An 11,753-nucleotide genomic window follows, 5' to 3' on the forward strand; every position below is an offset into this window, starting at 1 on the left:
CTCTCTGCACCCTCCAAGACCTGCCCCAGAGGTCTCTGGCTCAATGCAGCTCTTCCCAAACCCCCTTCCCAATCTTTCTCTCCTTTGAATCCTCATGTTGTCTTGTCTCTACCATTTGTCATATTCCCACTTGGGTCATTTGTGCCATGATTTATCCTCCCTCCTACATTTTAAGTTCCTTAAAGGCAAAGTATGTCACACACACACACACACACACACACACACACACACGTACACGTACAAACACCACTCACACACTGCTTTGCACGTACTGGGTACCAGGTGAGCCAGGAATGCTTCATGAGTGTAACTGACTATACAGACAGAGCCACTGACCCTGAAGTCACATGGTCATGTCAGGGCCACACGAGCATAAGGGAAACTGAACACCACTAGGACAGAGGGAGGCACTCAGAGGCAAAGAAGTGGAGGTCCAGGACTGGAGCCCCTGGGATAAGTTCAAGGAGGGGCTAGGACTTGAACCAAGCGTTCAGTGGTGTTAAACATGGATGGTGGGTAAGGGACCTGGAAAAGGGAGAGCATTTCTGCCTGGCTAGGTGGCTGGTAAAGAGAGACATGAGAGAGAAGAACATGCAAGGTATTGACCAAATGGAATCAGGACAGAATCCATTTAGGAAGAGGAAATCACAGGGGGAAGTAGAAGTGGAAAGAATGTCCTAAGCCCCAGGAATTCCTGACTCCTGGGGTTCCCCTCCCTATCCTCAGCTAGTGCTCTTTGGCCCATAGCCATGCTGTGGCTGAGGCTGCCAGGCCAGACCGTAGAACTGTGTCTAGCCATTTCTGACAGCCAGTGTTGCGTTGAGTTCCTTAGCCCTCACAGCAGCTATGTGGAGACATACCTGGACTCCAATATCTTGTAAACTTGATCAAATGTGTTCAGGGTCTGCCTCTCCATGGACCTGTGTTCCAGGCAGGGAACCCAGGTGTCCCAAGCAGATGTTCACACAGGACCTGGAGAAGCAGACCTTCCTCTACTGTTCACTGGGTCTGTCAAGGTGGCCATGCACTATTGTGCCTCAAACTCTTCAGAAGGGAGCTTTTTCAGGTGACTATCCCCTCACCAAGAGCTGCCATTGTCATAAAGGATGTAAGTCTCCAAGTCTCTTTTGTCTGTAAGATCCTACTGTTCAGAGCTCCAGGCCACCGGGGAGAGACAAGCTGCCCCAAGAGCCAAAGTCCCCTAATAAGTCCTCACTAGAGCACGGGATGAGAGGAGGTGCTTTGCTGACTGCCAGCTGGTTTCTGCTTTTCTGGCTGGTTCCAAAATATTCATCCCATTCTCTACAGAGGTGAGTGACTGCTGTCCCTTTTAGTAGCAGTAAGTCCCTGGGCTAGAAGGAAGGTCACTCTCCACTTCAGATTAAAAAAGTAAAAACATCAATGATACTGTATTTCCACTGCCTCCTGGGCCTCCAGGCAGCTATCCATGTATTCAAACTGCTTCCCAATGTGGCTTCTGGGATTGACATTGCTGACCCCGAGGCATCTAAAAATCCCTTTTCTGCCACCATCAAACACCAAAACACAGCCCAAATGTATGTCTGTCTGACAGTATTCATTGATGGATACATGGTTCAGGGTGGACCAAGGCTCAAAACTGAGATGTGAGCCATGTGTCTATGGGAGGGTTCCTGCTCATGGGTCTGTATGATCAGCCTGGAAAAAGTCAACATGAGGGCTCATTCACTGGAGTGGGAAGCCTATCAACCCAGATCTGAGCCCAGAGCCACCTCTTGTGGATGCCAAATCAACCATCTGAATAGCCAAACATTTAGTTACCCTTTATTCACAGAAGAGGATCCAGCTGGAGAGAGACTGGGGTCCAGGCTTTCATAGTGCTGCCAGGAGAGAAGCACAACCCTTGAGGAAGTCAGCATGAGGTGGGTTCAGTGCATCTCAAACTGCGCATGCAGGAAAATTGCCAGGAATCTTGTTAAAAAGCAGCTTCTGATTCTAGGGGGCAGAGTGTCTACATTTCTAACAAGCTCCAGGAGAAACACCTGGTCCGTGGACCTCATTTTGAGTCCAAGGTCATAGGCCCTGGTAAGGAAAGTTGATACTATTTTAAGGTCATTAACCAGGAGAGTAATATGATCTGGGGGCACACAGCGTTAGGAGGGACAAGTTCCTAAATTCTGTTTGTTCCTGAGTTTGAGCTGCTACTAGACACACAAATCCACTATAAACTGTACATATGAGCCTGGAGCTCGGGTGACATGGGGAGCTGCGTACAGGAGAGCCTCCAAAGGACACCGATGTCCTGGAGTCCACACAGCACTCAGCAGCCTGCACCGCGCTCAGCCCTTGGCAGCCGCACCCAAAGTAGTCGTTCCCACGTCCCTTCAAAAGTACTTTCTAAATGCCAGCGCCTGGGTGAAGAGCATAATCTCATTTCGTCCTCACAGGAATCATATTGCTTAGGTGACACCACTTCCGTTCTACAGATGAGGAAATGGGGGGCAGAGAAACAGTGACCTATACGAACTACTAAGTGGCAGTGTTCATAGACCAGACCCTGGTCTATCTGACACCGAAACCCATGTTCTAACCACCAGGTTACAGTGCTGCCTAACCATGGGGTCACCAGTGAAGGTTCCGTACAGGCAGTTAGGAATGAACAACCAAGCACATACCCACAGAGTCCAAAATGAAGGACATCTTTGACTTGCCTGGGTCAGTGACATCTAATGCAAGCTCCTCAGAATCATATGGGTCTTTTAGTTTAAGTGTAATTTAACTATTCTAAAACAAAAAATTAAGAAAATACATTCAAAGATACAACCATCAACATACAAATCATTGGAAACCACCAAAGTCTCAACTGCCAGGTTAGTGTGTTTTCATGTGGACTACAAAAATAAATCTGTCCTCTTAATTTTAAAATATCTTGAAATTGCAAACCAAGACATTTTTTAATTTTTGGAATTTGTAACAGCTGATCTGTATGAATCCAGATTTTTCTCAATAATATGTCATAGAATAACATATATAAGTGAGACACTGGCTTGCATATATGTCAGCAAAAGCCATACATGTCTCCCATTATAATGCCTGCATTTGTCAGAAAAGACTCATTGTTGGCAAACCATAAGAGACTCTTAAATACAGAGAATAAACTGAGGGCTGCTGGAGGGATTTGGGGTGTGGGGTGGGCTAAATGGGTGATGGGCATTAGGGAGGGCACTTGGGAGGAGCACTGGGTGTTCTATGTAAGTGATGAATCACTAAATTCTACTACTGAAACCATTATTACACTATATGTTAGCTAACTTGGATTTAAATTTAAAAAGAAAAAGAAAGAAATTTCACTAAATAACAAAAAAATAAAATACATAGAAAATTTAAAAAAACAGACTTTAGAAACAAAAAATAAATAAAGGAGAGGAATACTCACACCCCCAAAAAAACAAAGAGCCTCGTTTATTTCATTGACCAATTTACAATTAGTTAATTTATTCAATTTGAATCTATAAAATAACTTATACTACTAAAAGGTGGCCCTTCTTTTTTTTCCTACCTCATATACTGCCTCATAAGATTTTTTTGGCAGTAAGATTCCCCTACTGAAAGAGAGCCTCTGTGCGCCCGTGGGTCACTTCCGAGCCCCGAGGCTCTAGGGCCCAGCTCCGGCAGAGTAACCCACCCTGCCCCTTGGCGGGGAAGCCCTGGGCCTCAGCCATCTTTATTAAACAAGGCCTGTCATTTCCCTGGCGTGGGCAGCATCTGGGGAAAACACCTCAGCATTTCCGTGTTGGATGGTACTACCAGCCTGGTCTGTCCCTACCACAGGAGAGGGACGGCCCCCACAACTCAGTAGAGCCTCAGGTCATTGCCCTGCCCCATCCCGCCCTGCATTCCTTCCTTCCAATGTTGTTGACAGCAATAATGCTTAGCATTGACACGCCAAGGACAGTCCAGCCTCCCAGGCTGCCCCCACTTTCCCAAGCACTGCTAGTGCATCAGTAAGGGCAGAGAACAGATGCAAGAACATGCTCTCCACCACCTTCTTAATCACTGCAAAGCACTCTCAGCTCAGGAGGAGGGGTAGTCCACTCTGGCAGCTCCCGCAGGTGACTTTATCCTAAGGGAGAAGACATGCTACAGTAGAGAGAAGCTCGAAGGGCCTGTGTTGCACAAGACAATTGTACTCCAACATGGGCCATGCACAAGTGAGCAAGGCACCTGCATGTCAGGACAGCTAAAGCTGGGACCAAATGAAAACTCCCCACAGAGACTGAGAACTGTAGATCCCTCTTCTTCAGCCAAGTGCTGCAGCCTGGGATGGTGCCCTGCTCATGGCCAGTTCTGCCACCTCCTGGTAAAGCAACAATGAGCAAGCTACTTAAACTCAGTACTTCAGGTTCCCTGGCAGAAAAACAAGGGTGATGGCAGCACTTGCTACGCAGGTTGCTGCAGGAATTAGAAATACTATGCATTAAGCTTTTGATGTGTGGCTGGCATTCTATAGATGGCAAGCTTGTTAGTTTATCTTTTTCACTCCGAGGAGGTTTTGAGATTGTGGTGTAGGGGCCAAGGCTGAGTCACACCAGAATTTGCCACTTTCGCTGCAGATTATTTCAAGCTGAAAACAGTCAAGTCCCAAAAGACTCAGGAAGAAACTTTCACCTTCCCCCTAACCATCTGAAAGAATTTAGATGGAGGACCTGCTCCAGGTAGAGAACTTGTCACCATAGCAAACTGGATTATACTATGAGCCAGGCGTGGTAGACAGGGGGAGCCTAGAAAGGCCTGTGGCATCAAAGTCTTCTCCAGGTCCTATTGTTTCTGGATGGCCCACCAAACATTTGTTTACCAAATGGTTACTCTTTTTCATCTTTCTGTGAGTTGCTTTCCTTCCCTTTGAAGTCTCAGGGCCCCTACACTTTTCCTTAGTTCAGGATGACATATATACCTGATTTTGCCTGACTGTCTTTGGAATCGCATGTCTATGTGAATTCCCTGGACATACGTTATTAAATCTGATTTTCTCCTGTTTATCTGTCTCCTGTCAATTTAATTCTTAGACCAGTGGACAAGCAGAGGAAAATTTTTCCTTGCCAACTGTAGAAACTAAAGGATCCTTCCCCTAATATGAAACTTGGGGCCACATAGCCAGGGAGAGAGTCAGGAGGAGCTGGGTTTAGGTGACATTCAACTCCTCCCAGGATTTGCATAGAGGCTTGCAAGTGTCTGCCACCCATTCATGATTAAGCGTCCGGGTTTGGAGAACCCTCAGCAAGACACAGGCCTCACCTCGAACCTCCAACTCCACATACACGAGCTGTTCTCTTTGGATGTTGTCAAAGAGGAAGAATTTCTTCTGCCCTTAAAGATCTTTCTAGCTGGAGTAAGAACGAAATTCACATGATACAGATTTACAGAAGAAAATCAAATTTAATTTCATGCATACAGGGAATCTACACAGAAATGGAAATTCCAAAGACGGTCAGACAAAATGAGATGTGTGTGTCATCCTCAACTAAGAAGAAGGAGATAGGGAATTCAAAGGAAGAAATGCAATTCACAGGAAGATGATAAAGAGTCAACAAGAGTCTGGCCCATCCAGAAACAATAGGACATAGAGAGGACTTTGATCAAACAGGCCTTGTTCCATTTCTCCCTGTCTATCACACCTAGGTCGTATAACAATGTTGTTTTCTATGGTGACAGCTCTCTTACTGGAGCAAGTCCTCTATCTTAACTCTTTAATTTTTTTTTCTTAATGTTTATTTATTTTTGAGACAGAGGGAGACAGAGCATGAACTGGGGAGGCTCAGAGAGAGAGGGAGACACAGAATCTGAAACAGGCCCCAGGCTCCGAGCTGTCAGCACAGAGCCCGAGGCGGGGCTCGAACTCACGGACTGCGAGATCATGACCTGAGCCGAAGTCAGATGCTTAACCAACTGAGCCACCCAGGCGCCCGAAAATTCTTTTAGGCAGTAGAGGGGGAGCTAAAGAGCCTTTCCTGAAACTGCTGGCTTTTGACTGCTTTTAACTCAAAATAATCTTCATGCTGGAGTGGCCTGTCTTGGGGACACCTGCCATTGGCTCTTACAGTTTGTAAGAGCCTTACAGAGGCTTACAGACCTCTCCAAGTTTCAGTTTCCCCATCTATAAAGGGATAATAACACAAATCACTAGGTCACATCAGGATTACATGAAATATTTCAAATTATTTTCTTAGCGCTCGAAGATCCACACGTAGTAAACATTCAGTACGAAGTAGCTTCTGTCATTCCATTTCTTGTTCTCTCAATTAAGGATAATAACTACCTTGCTGTTGTTTTGAGGGTTAAATGAATCATAAAGGGGAAGAAGAAATTTTCCTTGGGCCAAGCTTCTTCTAGCTAGACTAAGAATTACATTTGCATAAGACAGATCAATAGGAGAAAAAAAGTTTTATAACAAGAGCACAGAGACCCAATAATGGAACTGAGAGCTAAAAAAATAACCAAGGCAGGCAGTTTTGATACTTTTCAGACAAAGAGACAATATATCTATGAGGAATTGACAGGACAAAGAAAGCAACTTCGGGAGCCTCAAGTAGGAAGGAGTTCTAAACAGAATTTAGGCTGGAGAAATAAATTAGTAAAAAGTAAGGAGAGTTGTTTATATAGCCTTCTTGGTTCTAAATTTCCTATCTATGGTGATAAGGATGTCTCCTTATCTCCTGGTACACAGAGGGCAACTTTCACATGGAGATTTAGTTCCAGCTTTAAGGGGGGCAGAGGAGGGCCTGAGTGTACTTCCTGCACAGGCTGTCTCTTAAGAAATTTTATTTAAAATAATCAATATGCCGAAGTGGCACATTTTGGTGGACTGTCCTTGTCCCCTACAGTAAACATATACAAAGTCTTTAGAAGAGCTTTGACACATAGCAAGTACTCAGAAGTGTTCACTATTAAAATAGTATTTCATTATTATTGTCATGTACTTCAGGCCAAGATAACATTGGTAACACAGAATCCAAGTTTCCTTCTCCTCTTTTTTTTTTTTTTATACTTTATCTTGGACCATGTTTTTCCAAAATTTGATTTCATTACCAGTGTATGAAAGGTAGAAGATTTCATATTAAATATAGGTATGTAGCTTTCATGAAAAACTTCAAATGTATGGCATCACTGGGCCTATACTGTTGCATGGTGACATTTACCAGGAACTGAGCAGCATCTACCCAATTAGGCATTTTTATCTATTCATTTCTATTCTTTGGTTGCAACGGACAGGATCCATCGGGGGCTAGTTTAAGTGCAACAGAAATGTCACTGGATCTTGGGAATGAACTGGGTTTTGCAAATGGGGAGTTGTTGGAAACACAAGCTGGTTTTCTTTATGTGTCTCATATTTGCTTCCTTGTTCATACCTGCTTGTTTCTTCTCTCTTAGCAGATTAAAGTACACAGTGGGCAATAGCTAGCTCCTTTGTCTCCTGAGTTCATATGTTACAGTTCCGTCACATGGAAAGGTAATGTCTGGTTCTCTTAGTTCCAATCTCCAAGTCACAGAAAACTGAACACTGATAGACCCGGCTTGAATCAGTTGCCTATACCTAAAGAAACTAGCTCTTGCCAGGAGGCTAGGGTCATGTCATGCAATATAAGCTAGGATTATATCTTTTTAAATCAGAGAAGAGTTAGAAGGGGATCATTATGGAGCAGATGCTTCCAAATATGTCCCCTGTGCCAAATATTATTTTGGCCCTGCTCACTTTGTGGTAGCTTTCTGCATTCTCTTGGAGGTCTCTCAACCAACTGCAGGCCTGACCTATCTGATCTGTTTGCCATTTAAATCTTATTATTTTGGGAGTATGCAGGGTTCAGTGCACCCCCAGTGGCCTGATCCTTTCCTGTGATAAATTTGTTCCCATTACTGTACAAGGCAATTTGAGACCAAAATGGCCAGAACACCCTTCCTTAGCTTTTTTTGTTGTTGTTTGTTTTTTGGCACTTTGAATCCCACAGGACTTTCTTATTCCAGTAGCTTAAAATCACCTAATCAAATATTATAATGGCCTAAAGGCCAGTGAATGGGGCCTAGTGAGTATATTCTTAAAGAGTTAACAGTCCTGTATGAAAAAGGGAGAAGTCTAAAGTGAAGCAGCTGATAGCGGTATCCCTAGTACTAGAGAAGTAGCAAAAGTTTCATTCATAAATGTAATGCCTGGGCTTTAGAATTAGACAAGATGACAGAGATTTACTGTGTTCCCCTTTCTTGGATTCCTTTGAATCACAGGAACTTTCCAAGTTTTGTGGTTCCCAGTTGAGGCTTGGGATACTTCATGTTTCAATAATTTTTTTCAGTGACTTTAAAGTTCTCTTCTTGATACTCCTTACCAAAGTGGCAGTTGATATTGAGGGATTTCACTTTCAGGCCTGAGCTTTGGAGTGCAGGGATTGCTAGCTCTAGAGGATGTTGAGAGGGAAGCCTCTCTCACTCTCAAAAGTACCAAAGTAAGCTGTCCTGGATGAAACTGTCTTTTCTCAAGATCCTGGGATGGATTACTCCCCAAGGAATCCAATCTCTCTGTCCAAGTCCTACTGCCTCTTCTCAGGATTTACTTTGCCTTTTATATACATATATATTTTTTTTAATTTTATTATTTTTTTAAATTTACATCCAAATTAGTTAACATATAGTGCAACAATGATTTCAGGAGTAGATTCCTTAGTGCCCCTTACCCATTTAGCCCATCCCCCCTCCCACAACCCCTCCAGTAACCCTGTTTGTTCTCCATATTTATTAGTCTCTTATATTTTGCCCCCTCCCTGTTTTTATATTATTTTTGTTTTCCTTCCCTTATGTTCATCTGTTTTGTCTCTTAAAGTCCTCATATGAGTGAAGTCATATGATATTTGTCTTTCTCTGACTGACTAATTTCACTTAGCATAATACTCTCCAGTTCCATCCACGTAGTTGCAAATGGCAAGATTTAATTCTTTTTGATTGCCGAGTAATACTCCATTGTGTATATATATATACCACATCTTCTTTATCCATTCATCCATCGATAGACATTTGGGCTCTTTCCATACTTTGACTATTGTTGATAGTGCTGCTATAAACATTGGGGTGCATGTGTCTCTTCTAAATAGCACATCTGTATCCCTTGGATAAATACCTAGTAGTGCAATTGCTGGGTCGTAGTGTAGTCCTACTCCTCTCTTTAGGACACCTTACAATGTTCACCACAGCCCACGTGAGACAGAAGAGGTCCTACCTGGAGACTCTACCTCACCATTCCCATTGCACCCAAAAGAACAACACAAAAAGTGATGTTTGATTTTTATTAAATGTGACAAGCGTACTGTTTCTGACATCTATAAGTCATGCTATAAGTTCCTGACATCTTCAAAAGCATTAAGTGTTTCAGAAAATCAGGCTTTCCAGATTCCCTGTGTAGGAGGCATGAGGACAGGAAAGGGGATGGAGGGGACTTGGCCTCTTGTTTAAGACCCAGTGCTCTAAGCTGCTCCCTGGCTTCCCACAGGGGTCTTCACAGAGGGACTTTTATTGACAGAAGCTACATTTCTAGAAGCAGACTCTGAGACAGAGTTTAAGGTGCAAGATGTTTCCTAGGGAACCACCCTTATGAAGGGGAGGAGCAGGAACCAGGATTAGGCAGAGGAAAAAATGGAACACCAGGGAGCTGATGGAAAAAATGGAACACCTGACACCAGGGAGCTCTGAGCAGAGTCACACAGCAGAGTTCCCTTCTTCCCCTTCTTCACTCAGGCATAGAGGTGCTGCCTAGGGAGTTGGCTGGAGCCAATACTGGGGTTGCACTTGCCCCAGTCTTATAGTCTTATAGTCTTATAGTCAGTGCACATCCCTCCTGAAGGGTGTCTCATGCACATCCCAGGCTCCAGCACAGACACACATACCTCAAGGCGCACAGGCAGAGAGAGTTGTAGGGGAGCCATTTGGGGGGTACTTAAGCTTCACAAGTAGTGTGTTCTGAATCCCATCTGCCTTAGAGCAAGGCCTGGGGACGTCCTGTTGTCTTCCTGCACCCTGACCCCAGGTGCCAACCAAGGCACTTCCACAATAGGTTAATGTTGTTTCAATCAAATATGTCCTAAATGCTTCTAATGATACATCAATCTAAAAGAAATGTTTTATCATTTAGAATCTTATGGTCACAGGAAAAAATAATTTCAATCTATATATGTACAAATTGTACACACACTTGCACACACATTCCTCAAAGATAGGATGATTGATATATTGCAAGTATTTAGGTCTAAAAATGAAAATGTTTACGTATCAACTTAAACATCCAGGAGGGCACAGCAATTTTGCAAAATTCTGTTAGGGAATATGTGAAGACAAAAGCCTAGGAAACATCACCAAAAGTAAGCATCCAGGTATGCATATTCCTTTCCCCAGAGAGGCCTCTCATTCAATGTATGATCCTCATACCAGGAGCTAGAACAAACCAGAAGAGTCAGTGCCATGAGCCGAAGCCCACACCAGACTAAAGGGAACCAGAAAGTCATTTTCCCAAAGTAAACTTATATTGCTTATACCAAAAGTGCACTATGCAGGGCGCCTGGGTGGCTTGGTTGGTTGAGCGGCCGACTTCGGCTCAGGTCATGATCTCACGGTCGTGAGTTCGAGCCCCGCGTAGGGCTCTGTGCTGACAGCTCAGAGCCTGGAGCCTGTTTCTGATTCTGTGTCTCCCTCTCTCTCTGCCCCTCCCCTGTTCATGCTCTGTCTCTCTCTGTCTCAAAAATAAATAAACGTTAAAAAAAAATTTTTTTAAAAAGTGCACTATGCTAGGGGATTAAGAGTACACTCATCTTGATGAGCACTGAGTAATATATAGAATTGTTGAATCACTATATTGTATACCCGAAACTAATAAAGCATTGTATGTTAACTATAGTGGAAGTTAAAATTTTTTAAAAGTGCATTATGCTTGCTACACTACAATGGGAATGTATTCTTCATGTCAAACCTGGAGTTGGCCAATATTTCAATCATCCTGAGTCCATTTTTCAACAACAAGTTGAAGAAAACCACTCTTGACTTCTAAATTATATTGTAAATAAGTTTTCATCAGTCTGGAAATATCCACTCCTCTGCTTACCTAGGGAGGATAATAAGAATGCTGATTTTGTTGCCTGAGCTCTGAACCCTCATGGCAAAGAGCAGGTGGTTAAGGATATTTATACTTACTTTTTATATAATAATCGTTCCCTGTGTCTGTACAGGAGAATGTTACTTCTTAATTTGATTTTTTGCCTATATAGTATTAGAGCAACATATTGTAATTTGATGAACCATTCTCCTTTTATTCTTTATTTGATTTTTCTAGTTTCACTTTTGTGAATAGTGCTATGATGAATATCTTTACAAAGAATAAATATTTTTTCTTCTCAATTATTTTATTGTAATATGTTTTTCTAAGATGACATTACTAGGGTCAAAAGGTTTGTGTGGCTTTTTGGCTTTGGTTATAGTATCAGGTTACTTTCCAAATTATTGTCCCTAATTATGCCTTCCACTTGAACCTATATTGGGCCCCCCACCTGAGGTAGAACACAGCCAAGATGCTGCTCCAAAGAGACCATGGTGTGCAAACAAACCTCACCAGCTGGACCCTCTCTACACCAGTGATCAGGCACTCAATATGAGCTTTGTTTATTCTATTTTTATGTGTGTATCTTCTCAACCTAGCTCCTTGATGAAAGGAGGAAAATAAAATTTATTGTGTCTATAATGTGAAAGTC

The sequence above is a fragment of the Panthera tigris genome, chromosome A1, assembly GCF_018350195.1.
Source record: "Panthera tigris isolate Pti1 chromosome A1, P.tigris_Pti1_mat1.1, whole genome shotgun sequence".
Lineage (NCBI taxonomy): Eukaryota > Metazoa > Chordata > Mammalia > Carnivora > Felidae > Panthera > Panthera tigris.